At 36.9% G+C, this 12,532-nt stretch overlaps 1 protein-coding gene across 3 annotated transcripts in view; it reads right to left on the bottom strand.

Moving 5' to 3' along the window:
* Positions 1 to 12,532, bottom strand: part of LOC123548739 (katanin p80 WD40 repeat-containing subunit B1-like) — a 115,877-nt gene that overhangs the window by 60,057 nt on the left and 43,288 nt on the right. The window lies entirely within an intron of this gene.

Genomic DNA, 12,532 nt, shown 5'->3' with positions numbered 1-12,532 from the left:
AATATTTCAGGAGTTGAGTAAACAATATGCCAATGTAGATGCAATATTTTAAAGTCCTAAAATGAGCCATTTCTCCAAAAATATTAAAAGAACATGAAAGTCGATGTAACTAGTGCTTGCCAACATTATACTGATGATGTATACTAAGTTTCACTTTAATTGGTTAGAAACTGAATATGCCTACAGGTGGCAGACACAGTACCTTTAATCAAATAGTCACAAAGAATTACTGAGCTAAGCAGGTCCTCATCACATACACAATCAGAGTGCAAGAGACAAACTGTAAGGGGAATAATGAGCAGTTGCTCTAATCTTATCAAGTGAATGAATTACCTCTCTTAGTTCAACAAAAACGTGAGGAAATTAATTTGAATAAATTCCCAAAAACATAAAAAAGAAAATAGATTGGAAATAATTTTTATTTTATATCATTTAGTGCAGATAATTAGACAATAAACACAATCACACTTCATAAGAAAAATCTTTCAAGGTGAGTAAAGGCAGGCACTTTGTTTTTACATTTTTAAAGTAATCTATATCTTTATGGCAACTGTTTAAATGGAAAATTTTATTTTGTTAAAAAAAACTTCCTGGCCTATAACAGTTGTAATTCATAATACAGTATCACAAATACAAATATATAGAAAATAAATGGAAATATTTTATATTATTTGTTTCTAAATTTCTCTGTTATTTCAATTTAAAATTCAGATTTAAATAAACAACAGGAAGATGATGCAGTTTATAAATATTTTACTGTCTTACATTTCCAGAATGTCTCAACATCCTGATTATTACCAGACTGTATCACTGAAACTGTCAGAGGTGCTCAATTATATTGGTGTCAGTGAGAGAATGATTCTGAAGAGAAGGAGGATGGTCTTGTTGACAGAAACTGTGAAAACTAGTACAAACAGATTGCTGGGCAAGAACATTTCCACCTATCATTTTGGTAGCCAGTCTGAAGGGTCTACAACAATAGGAATTGCTTCAGACACTGATACACTCTTCTGCCTAAGTATGTATAATGTGATACAGGACTGGGGTGAGTGGCAACCTGGCAGGCTCAATCTACTGATGATCCAGGATGAGACCACATCACCAGGTTACTGTCTACTACAAGAGTTGAGGGATGATGAGCCTCTTCCTCTTCCTACTGCTTATTTTGATCATTACCTAAACAGATATCATACAGTTAGCAGAGGTAAAGTGCTGCTGAAGAACACATTAAATAGAGATTTTATTCTAGGAGATGTAATAAATGGTCCTGCTTCATCAAGGCTAGGAAGGCCTGGTCTTGCCGATCTAGATAATGTTCCAGCATTCCACTGTAAATCATGGCCTGCAGAAGCCCAACCATGGTTATTACAACAAGGCATAGGAAGATGGCCTACAGAAGACATGAAGAGATACTGTGAGACTACAGGATGTTTTGTTGTACTAGTGAGCAGTAAAAGTGGCCAGAATGAAGAACTTGAATGGAGAATATCTACTTCCCAGGCTGAAAGATGCCTGATGTTCAGTTTAAACATCACACAATTAAGATGTTACATTCTAATGAAGATGATTCTTAAAACATTCATAAATCCTCAGTGTTATGGTGTCCTTTCAAGTTACATGTGTAAAACTGTTTTATTTCATTGTATACAAAATACACATTCAAATAACTGGGTGCAATCTAACTTACTCCCATGTTTGATGTGCTGCCTTACAGTATTGCAGAACTTTGTAAGACAAGAAAACTGTCCACATTTTATAATACCTGAAAACAACCTGATGGCCAGAAGAATTTCTCCTCATAACAAACTCAGAATTTTTGAAATACTACAAAAGATCATACAAAGTAAGGGTCGTGCACTGCTGGAGATTCCCATTGATGACCTTGGTATGAGACTGCAGGTAAAGATGAATATGGGTGAAGCTTTTCAGTATCATGTAACTCGAGCTGAAATGTATGCTGAAATTTCAGCAGAGCTGCTATTTAGTATTACTATTGACATAAGTAGAAATCACAAGCACCTTTTACTAGAATCAATGCATGATGGAAATGAAATGGTGTATGAGAGATTATCAGACTTTACATTAGCACAAACAAGAATGTACAGAGCAATGGGTTTTAACAGTTTGGAAAAATCTGCAGTAAGGCTTTTAGCACCTCTGCTTTCATCTTCCCTAGGATCTGTGATAGCATCTCATGACATTTACACTACTCACAGTATATCTCCAGAAGCACTGGACTGGTTTTCAGTTGGTTTGAACTCAGATGTGGCATCTGGTAGATTGAAACTTGCATCAGCATTATACTGTGTAGGAGATATGGAAAGAGCAGAGTTTGTTCTGAGGAATACTGGAGAAAAGTATGATCTGAATACTGTTGAACCTGCATGTGGATGTTATCTTCATCCCGTGTATCACCCAAGGCAAGGATTAATGCATAAATGTAACACTGGAAATGAAGAACTAATACAACATAACATAGCATTTTGTGTTAAATTTCTGCGGTGTGAAATCTGCTGTGTTCCTGAAGAGCTACAGTATGAAATGTTTAGATCTACACAAGAGGACAGGCTTGAAAGGAATGAAATGGTTGACTACTGGCTGGATTGGGCTGTAGTGGATTCTCTCCCTTACCTGTATTTCCTACAGTACAAGACCTATGGCTCTCTTCAGAGAGCGGCAGACCAACAATGTGCACTTGCAAACCTTGTCACTACCATGGAAACAGAGCCAAACCTAGGTCACAAGGAAACAGCACTGAACTTACTAGGACAGTGCATGGAACAAGAAAACCGACATATTGATGCTTTACGCTGCTACTTGATTTCTCTAAATATCCGCGTAAGAAACAATGCCGCAAATTTTCTTATCTTTAGACTTCTTTATGTATTATTCAACATGCAGGAACCTGTACTGAACTGAACAGGGTATAGCAGAAAACCTGAATACCTACATGAAGATGATGTGCCCTGCAATTCACACTGTTTGTATTTATACATATAACATACTATTACAAGATAATTTTAGAGAACTTAAAGAGAATTCCTACAGTTTTTTTGCTTTCATGGAATTTTTTCAAATTCAAAATTTGTGCTGAAAACAATGAACAGATAAAAACAATGGGTCACCAGGCTTGTTTTTGTGAAAAATTGTTTTGAACACACCCACCATTGCTGAAACTGCCAGCAATTTTTCACAATTTTCATAATTTTCTGCCTTTTTATAAATACTAACCAAAATATATATCAAGACAGCACAATAAGGTTTATTCTTTTTACAGATTTTATTATATACTTATTTGATATCGTAGTCATATTTGTAATACTATATCCTTACAATAATGGGTACAAATGGAAAAAGAATTTGTTTCATATTCACTTTTGTGAACTTTTTTCAATGAAAAATACCCATAGTGAAGAATATATTTTTAAATTTTGAAAAAAAACTGTTTTATAGATTTTTTTGATTTTTTTCTTGTGTATGGATAATTGTATTGTGAGCATAAAAATGGCTAAAAATGTATGGGTCACCAGGCTAAATTTTAAGTCAAGACCGCCAGAATACAACACCTGTTCGGACGAAAAATGGCGCGAACCTGACTAAATTGATTACATGTATATCTGCTAGAAGTTAAAAACAATTAAAAATACTTTATTCTTTCTATAATTAAATACTAAATAATCTGAAAAGTGATATTGTCTTATCAGTACTAAGTCAATTGTCTTACATTATATGAACAACACTGTCTTTGTACTAAAATGCTATGTGAAAACACAACCACAAAAAATGGCAAGATACCTGTCAGGCACTATACTTGTCAATATAACATAAACCAGTGTCAACATTTGATTACTGATAAAACTTATCAAAAATGTTATTTCATTCACGATTCCTCATATTTAAGATTGTCTGTCACATGGTTCAACAAATGTTGACTTCACTTCAGTTTTCAATGGAAAGTGTCGGCTGCGCAGAAAGATGCGCATAAAAAACTATAGGAATTCCCTTTAATTTTTTAAAAGTCAATGAATAAATCATGACAATTTCATGAAGATTTCATGAACTGACATTATTTACACAAAATAATGATATCTGCATTGACATTATGTTGCTATAGAAACATCAATATATATTATGAAATTCAATTAAGGCCATTATCTTTGAATGTGTTGATCTGAAACACAATACTCGGTACTACGATGATGAAAACAAAAAACCACGAAACTATGGTAATAATAACATGATACTACGATGATAATAACGCTTTAGTATGTTAACTAAAATGCGATACTACAATATTACAATGGTAATAATGCAATATACTACTGTGTTTTCATCATCATTCTGTCATGTTTTCACCATCTTAAAATCCCATATTGGTTATCGTAGTATCATGATTTTGCAACTTCAGTTTCATACTATTCCATTATCATCATACTGCTGTCGTATTATCACCATGGTACTGTCACGTTATCACCTTGGTACTGTCTCATTATCACCATGGTACTGTAGCGTTATCACCATGGTACTGTAGCATTATCACCATGGTACTGTAGCGTTATCACTATGGTACTGTAGCATTATCACCATGGTACTGTTGTGTTATCACTATGGTACTGTCGCATTATCACCATAGTACTGTAACATTATCACCATGGTACTGTGGTGTTATCACCATGCTACTGTCGCATTATCACTATGGTACTGTCACATTATCACCATGGTACTGTCACGTTATCATCATGGTACTGTCACATTATCACCTTGGTACTGTCTCATTATCACCATGGTACTGTCACCTTATCACCATGGTACTGTAGCATTATCACCATGGTACTGTTGTGTTATCACTATGGTACTGTCACATTATCACCATGGTACTGTAGCATTATCTCCATGGTACTGTAGCATTATCTCCATGGTACTGTGGTGTTATCACCATGCTACTGTCGCTTTATCACTATGGTACTGTCACGTTATCACCATGGTACTGTCACGTTATCACCATGGTACTGTCCCATTCTCAACATGGCACTCTTGCATTATCACCATGGTACTGCCGCATTATCACCATGGTACTGTCACATTATCACCATGGCACTGCCTCATTATCACCATGGTACTGTCACATTATCACCATGGTACTGTCGCATTAGCACCATGATACTGTCACATTATCACCATGGTACTGCCCATCATCACCATGCTACTGTAGCATTATCACCACTTTCAAACAAGAGGACCATGATGGTCCTGAATCGCTCACCTGCCCCACCCAGTTTTGAAGTGAGTATGATGTTGTTTTTTTCTATTATTTGACATAGTGACCTAGTTTTTGTGCTCATGTGAGCCAGTTTGGAACTTGACCTAGATATCATCAAGATAAAAATTCTGACCAATTTTCATGAAGATCCATTGAAAACTATGGCCTCTAGAGAGGTCACAAGGTTTTTCTATTATTTGATCTCATGGAAAGTATGGCCTCTAGAGAGGTCACAAGGTTTTATAATTTTAGATCTACTGACCTTGTTTTTGACCGCACATGACCCAGTTTCGTACTTGACCTAGATATCATCAAGGTGAACATTCTCACCGATTTTCATGAAGATCCATTGAAAAATATGGCCTATAGGGAGGTCAAAAGGATTTTCTATTTTTAGACCTACTGACCTAGTTTTGGACCGCACGTGACCCAGTTTCAAACTTGACCTAGATATCATCAAGATGGACCAATTTTCATGAAGATCCATTGAAAAATATGGCCTATAGGAAGGTCACAAGGTTTTTCTATTTTTAGACCTACTGACCTAGTTTTTGACCGCATGTGACCTAGTTTCAAACTTGACTTAGATAACATTAAGGTGAACATTCTGACCAATATTCATGAAGATCTCGTGAAAAGTATGGCCTCTAGAGAGGTCACAAGGTTTTCCTATTTTTTGACCTACTGACCTATTTTATGACCGCATGTGACCCAGTTTCGAACTTGACCTAGATATCATCAAGATGAACATTCTGACCAATTTTCATACAGATCCCATGAAAAATATGGTCTCTAGAGAGGTCACAAGGTTTACATATTTTTAGACTTACTGACCTAGCTTTTGACTGCATGTGACCCAGTTTCAAACTTGACCTAGATATCATCAAGATGAACATTCTCACCAATTTTCATGAAGATCCACTGAAAAATATGGCCTCTAGGGAGGTCACAAGGTTTACCTATTTTTAGACTTACTGACCTAGCTTTTGACTGCATGTGACCCAGTTTCAAACTTGACCTAGATATCATCAAGATGAACATTCTCACCAATTTTCATGAAGATCCACTGAAAAATATGGCCTCTAGGGAGGTCACAAGGATATTTTATTTTTTAGACCTACTGACCTAGTTTTCAACCGCATGTGACCCAGTTTCAAATTTGAACTAGATATCATCAAGGTGAACATTCTGACCAATTTTCATGAAGATCTATTGAAAAATATGGCCTCTAGGGAGGTAACAAAAGTTTTCTATTTTTAGACCTACTGACCTAGTTTTGGATTGCACGTGACCCAGTTTCGAACTTGACCTAGGTATCATCAAGTTGAACATTCTGACCAACTTTCATGAAGATCCCATGAAAAATGTGACCTCTAGAATGGTCACAAGCAGAAGTTTACTGACGGACGCATGCACACACGGACGGATGGACGACGGGCAATCACAAAAGCTCACCTTGTCACTTTGTGTAGGAACACAGTAGGAACGCTGGAAAGCCTGTATGCAAACAAACATTTTTCTGATCTACAGTTGTATGTGCCAGACTGTAACAAAATATGCCTGTCAAAATATTCAGTTACATATCATGAAGGTAATTATGTTAATGCTGTATGCCTTCTTCCCCCCCCCCCCCCCCCCCCCCCCACTCCCACAAAAACAAGAGGACCATGATGGTCCTGAATCGCTCACCTATCCCCACATGACCCAGTGTTGAACTAAGTATGACGTCGTTATTTCTATTATTTGACATAGTGACCTAGTTTTTGAGCACATGTGACCTAGATATCATCAAGATAAAAAATTCTGACCAATTTTCATGAAGATCCATTGAAAATTATGACCTCAGAGAGGTCACAAGGTTTTTCTATTATTTGACCTAATGACCTAGTTTTTGATGGCACGTGACCCACTTTTGAACTTGACCTAGATATCATCAAGGTGAACATTCTCACCAATTTTCATGAAGATCCCATGAAAAATATGGCCTCTAGAGAGGTCACAAAGTTTTTCTATTTTTAGACCTACTGACCTAGTTTTTGACCGCACGTGACCCAGTTTCAAACTTGACCTAGATATCATCAAGGTGAACATTCTGACCAATTTTCATGAAGATCCATTGAGAAATATGGCCTCTAGAGAGGTCACAAGGTTTTTCTTTTTTTAGACCTACTGACCTAGTTTTTGACCCCACGTGACCCAGTTTCGAACTTAAACTAGATATCATCAAGATGAACATTCTGACCAATTTTCATGAAGATCTCATGAAAAATATGGCCTCTAGAGAGGTCACAAGGTTTTTCTATTTTTAGATCTACTGACCTAGTTTTTGACCGCACGTGACCCAGTTTCGAACTTGACCTAGATATCATCAAGATGAACATTCTGACCAACTTTCATAAAGATCCCATGAAAAATGTGACCTCTAGAGTGGTCACAAGCAAAAGTTTACGCACGCACAGGCGGACGCCACGCGATCACAAAAGCTCACCTTGTCACTTCGTGACAGCTGAGCTAAAAAGAGTTAAAAGGAATCAAGGGTTCCATGTGAGATGAAATTGATAATTGGATCAAAACTGTTTAAATGGACAACGCTAATTTAACAGATTTAGAGTAATTCAAGGGCCTTAATCCAAGAGTGCCTAAGGCAATTTGGGTGGTTATCGAAACTGGCCGAGATATTAAACCCACAAACATTGTCAGGAAGTTTGGTGAAGTTTGGACGAAAACTGTTCGACCTTAAAGAGAGGACATGCTTTTGGACGTCACAATGGGTATTCACATAATTCACGGTATAAAATTTATGTGAAACAATTTGAGATAATAGCGAGGCAATATACGCCCGAAGAGTTGTATAAGAGGATGGGAGCAAAATTTAAAGAACTTTACTACTGAAACTTAAAGGACTGGAACAACAAAGGGAAGAAATTCATAAAAAAATTCTAAGTCCACAAAAAAATCCTGACCAGGTACAGATATGTCAGAAAACACCTAAAAATTGGAGGTACCCTCCATGTTGTACCACAGAAAAGTGGTTTCCATTTTCCTTAAGGCCAATAATCAACAAGAGGACCATGATGGTCCTGAATCGCTCACCTGTCCCCACATGACCCAGTTTTGAACTGAGTATGACGTCGTTTTTTCTATTATTTGACATAGTGACCTAGTTTTTGAGCTCATGTGACCCAGTTTTGAACTTGACCTAGATATTATCAAGATAAAAATTCTGTCCAATTTTCATGAAGATCCATTGAAAAATATGGTCTCTAGAGAGGTCACAAGGTTTTTCTATTATTTGACCTATTGACCTAGTTTTCAAAGGTACGTGACCCTGTTTTAAAATTTATCTAGATATCATCAAGGTGAACATTCTCACTAATTTTCATGAAGATCTCATGAAAAATATGGCCTCTAGAGAGTTCACAAGGTTTTTCTATTTTTAGACCTACTTACCTAGTTTTTGACCGCACGTGACCCAGTTTCAAAACTGACCTAGATATCATCAAGGTGAACATTCAGATCAATTTTCATGAAGATACATTGAAAAATATGGCCTCTAGAGAGGTCAAAAGATTTTTCTAATTTTAGACCTACTGACCTAGTTTTTGACCGCAGTTGATCCAGTTTCAAAGCTGACCTAGATATCATCAAGATGAACATTCAGACCAACTTTTATACAGATCCCATGAAAAATATGGCCTCTAGAGAGGTCACAAGGTTTTTTTATTATTTGACCTACTGACCTAGTTTTTTAAGGCATGTGACCCAGTTTCTAAACTGACCTAGATATCATCAAGGTGAACATTCTGACCAATTTTCATGAAGATCCATTCAAGGGTATGGCCTCTAGAGAGGTCACAAGGTTTTTCTATTTCAAGACCTACTGACCTAGTTTTTGATCGCAGTTGACCCAGTTTCAAACTTGACCTATATATCATCAAGATGAACATTCAGACCAACTTTCATACAGATCCCATAAAAAATATGGCCTCTAGAGAGGTCACAACGTTTTTTCATTATTTGACCTACTGACCTACTTTTTGAAGGCACGTGACCCACTTTCGAACTTGACCTAGATATCATCAAGATGAACATTCTGACCAAATTTTATGGAGATCCATTCACAAGTCTGTCCTCTAGAGAGGTCACAAGATTTTTCTATTTTTAGACCTACTGACCTAGTTTTTGAACGCACATGACCCTGTTTCGAACTTGACCTAGATATCATCAAGATGAACATTCTGACCAAATTTCATACAGATCCCATGAAAAATATGGCCTTTAGAGAGGTCACAAGGTGTTTCTATTATTTGACCTACTGACCTAGTTTTAGATGGCACGTGATCCACTTTCGAACTTGACCTAGATATCATCAAGGTGAACATTCTAACCAATTTTCATGAAGATTTCATGAAATATATGGCCTCTAGAGAGGTCACAAGGTTTTTCTATTTTTAGACCTACTGACCTAGTTTTTGACCGCACATGACCCAGTTTCGAACTTGACCTAGATATCATCAAGATGAACATTCAGACCAACTTTCATACAGATCCCATGAAAAATATGGCCTCTAGAGAGGTCACAAGGTTTTTCTATTTTTAGACCTACTGACCTAGTTTTTGATGGCACGTGACCCAGTTTCGAACTTGACCTAGATATCATCAAGGTGAACATTCTAACCAATTTTCATGAAGATCTTGTGAAATATATGGCCTCTACAGAGGTCATAAGCTTTTTCTATTTTTAGACCTACTGACCTAGTTTTTGATGGCATGTGACCCAGTTTCGAACTTGACCAAGAAATCATCAAGATGAACATTCTGACCAACTTTCATAAAGATCCCACAAAAAATGTGACCTCTAGAGTGGTCACAAGCAAAAGTTTACGGACGCACGCACGGACGACGGACACCGCGCGATCACAAAAGCTCACCTTGTCACTTTCTGACAGGTGAGCTAAAAAGTTACAATATAAGTTATTTATAGTAACAACTAAGGGAAGGTAATCTTAAAAAAAAAAAAAAAAAAAAAAAAATTTTTAAGTCCACACAAAAATCTTTACCAGGTAGAGATTGGTCAAAATACACCTCATAATTGGATGTAGCATGCATGTTGTACTACAGAAAAGTGGTCTCGATTTTTCCCTAAGACTAGTAATGAAAAAGTTACAATATAAGCTATTTATAGTAACAACAAAGGGAAGTCATTCTAACAAGAGGGCCAAGATGGCCCTAGGTCGCTCACCTAAGAAACACTCCATAACAGTGTAAAACATGTTTGACCTAGTGATTTCATGGAAACAAATATTCTGACCAACTTTCATTAAGATTGGAACAAAAAATTGGTCTCTTGCGATAAAACAAGCATTTTCTTAGATATGACCTAGTTTTTGACCCTAGATGACCCATGTTCAAACTTGACCTAGATTTTATCAAGGCAATCATTCTGACCAAAATTCATGAAGATCAACTGAAAAATACAGCCTCTATCACATACACAAGTTTTTTCTTTGATTTGACCAAGTGACCTAGTTTTTCACCTCAGATGACCTATATTCAAATGCGACCTAGATTTCATTCAGGCAATCAACCTGACCAAAATTCATAAAAATCAATTGAAAAAAACAGTCTCTATCGCATACACAAGATTTTTCTTTAATTTGACCTAGTGACCTAGTTTTTGACCTCAGATAACCCATATTCAAAATCGACCTAGATTTCATCAAGGCAATCACTCTGACCAAATTTCATGAAGATCAATTGAAAAATACATCCTCTATTGCATACACAATGTTTTTCTTCGATATGACCTAGTGACCTAGTTTTTGACCCTAGATGACCCATTTTCGAACTCGGCCTAGATTTTATCAAGGTTATCATTCTGGCCAAATTTCATGAAGATTAAATGAAAAATACAGCCTCTATTGCATACACAAGGTTTTTCTTTGATTTGACCTAGTGACCTAGTTTTTGACCCTAGATGACCCATTTTCGAATTTGGTCTAAATTTCATCAAGGTAATCATTCTGACCAAAATTCATGAAGATCAATTGAAAAATACAGCCTCTATCGCATACACAAGGTTTTTACGTGATATGACCTAGTGACCTAGTTTTTGACCCCAGATGACCCATTTTTGAACTTGGCCTAGATTTCATCAAGGTAATCATTCTGACCAAAATTCATGAAGATCAATTGAAAAATACCGCCTCTATCGCATACACAAGGTTTTTCTTTGATTTGACCTAGTGACCTAGTTTTTGACCCGAGATGACCTATTTTCGAACTCGGCCTAGATTTCATCAAGGTTATCGTTCTGACCAATATTCATGAAGAAGAATTGAAAAATACAGCCTCTATCGCATACACAAGGTTTTTCTTTGATTTGACCTAGTGACCTAGTTTTTGACCCGAGATGACCCATTTTCGAACTCGGCCTAATTTCATCAAGGTTATCATTCTGACCAAATATTCATGAAGATTAATTGAAAAATACCGCCTCTATCGCATACACAAGGTTTTTCTTTGATTTGACCTAGTGACCTAGTTTTTGACCCGAGATGACCCATTTTCGAACTCGGCCTAGATTTCATCAAAGTTATCATTCTGACCAATATTCATGAAGATTAAATGAAAAATACAGCCTCTATCGCATACACAAGGTTTTTTTTTTGATTTGACCTAGTGACCTAGTTTTTTGACCCGAGATGACCCATTTTCGAACTCGGCCCAGATTTCATCAAAGGGTTAATCATTCTGACCAATATTCATGAAGATTAATTGAAAAATACAGCCTCTATCGCATACACAAGCTAAATGTTGACAGACGACAGACGACAGACGACAGACGACAGACGACGGACGACAGACGCCGGACATCGAGCGATCAGAAAAACTCACCTGAGCATTGCTCAGGTGAGCTAAAAAGGGAACTGCGCATGACACTTCGTCTCATGATGGTGTATAATTGTGCCAAGTTACATCAAAATCCCTCCATGCATGAAGAAGAAATGCTTCGGACAAAGTCATTCTTGTATCTGACCTTTGGCCTCTAAGTGTGACCTTGACCTTAGACCTAGGGACCTGGTTCTTGCCCATGACACTCCGTCTCGTGGTGGTGAACATTTGTGCCAAGTTATATCAAAATCCCTCTATGCATGAAGAAGAAATGCTCCGGACAAGGTTTTCATTCTTGTATCCTTTGACCTCTAAGTGTGACCTTGACCTTAGACCTAGGGACCTGGTTCTTGCGCATGACACTCCATCTCGTGGTGG

This window comes from Mercenaria mercenaria, chromosome 6, assembly GCF_021730395.1.
Source record: "Mercenaria mercenaria strain notata chromosome 6, MADL_Memer_1, whole genome shotgun sequence".
Taxonomy (NCBI): Eukaryota; Metazoa; Mollusca; class Bivalvia; order Venerida; family Veneridae; genus Mercenaria; species Mercenaria mercenaria.
Note: the sequence above shows the minus strand (reverse complement) of the source record. Positions and strands in the feature narration are given on the sequence as shown.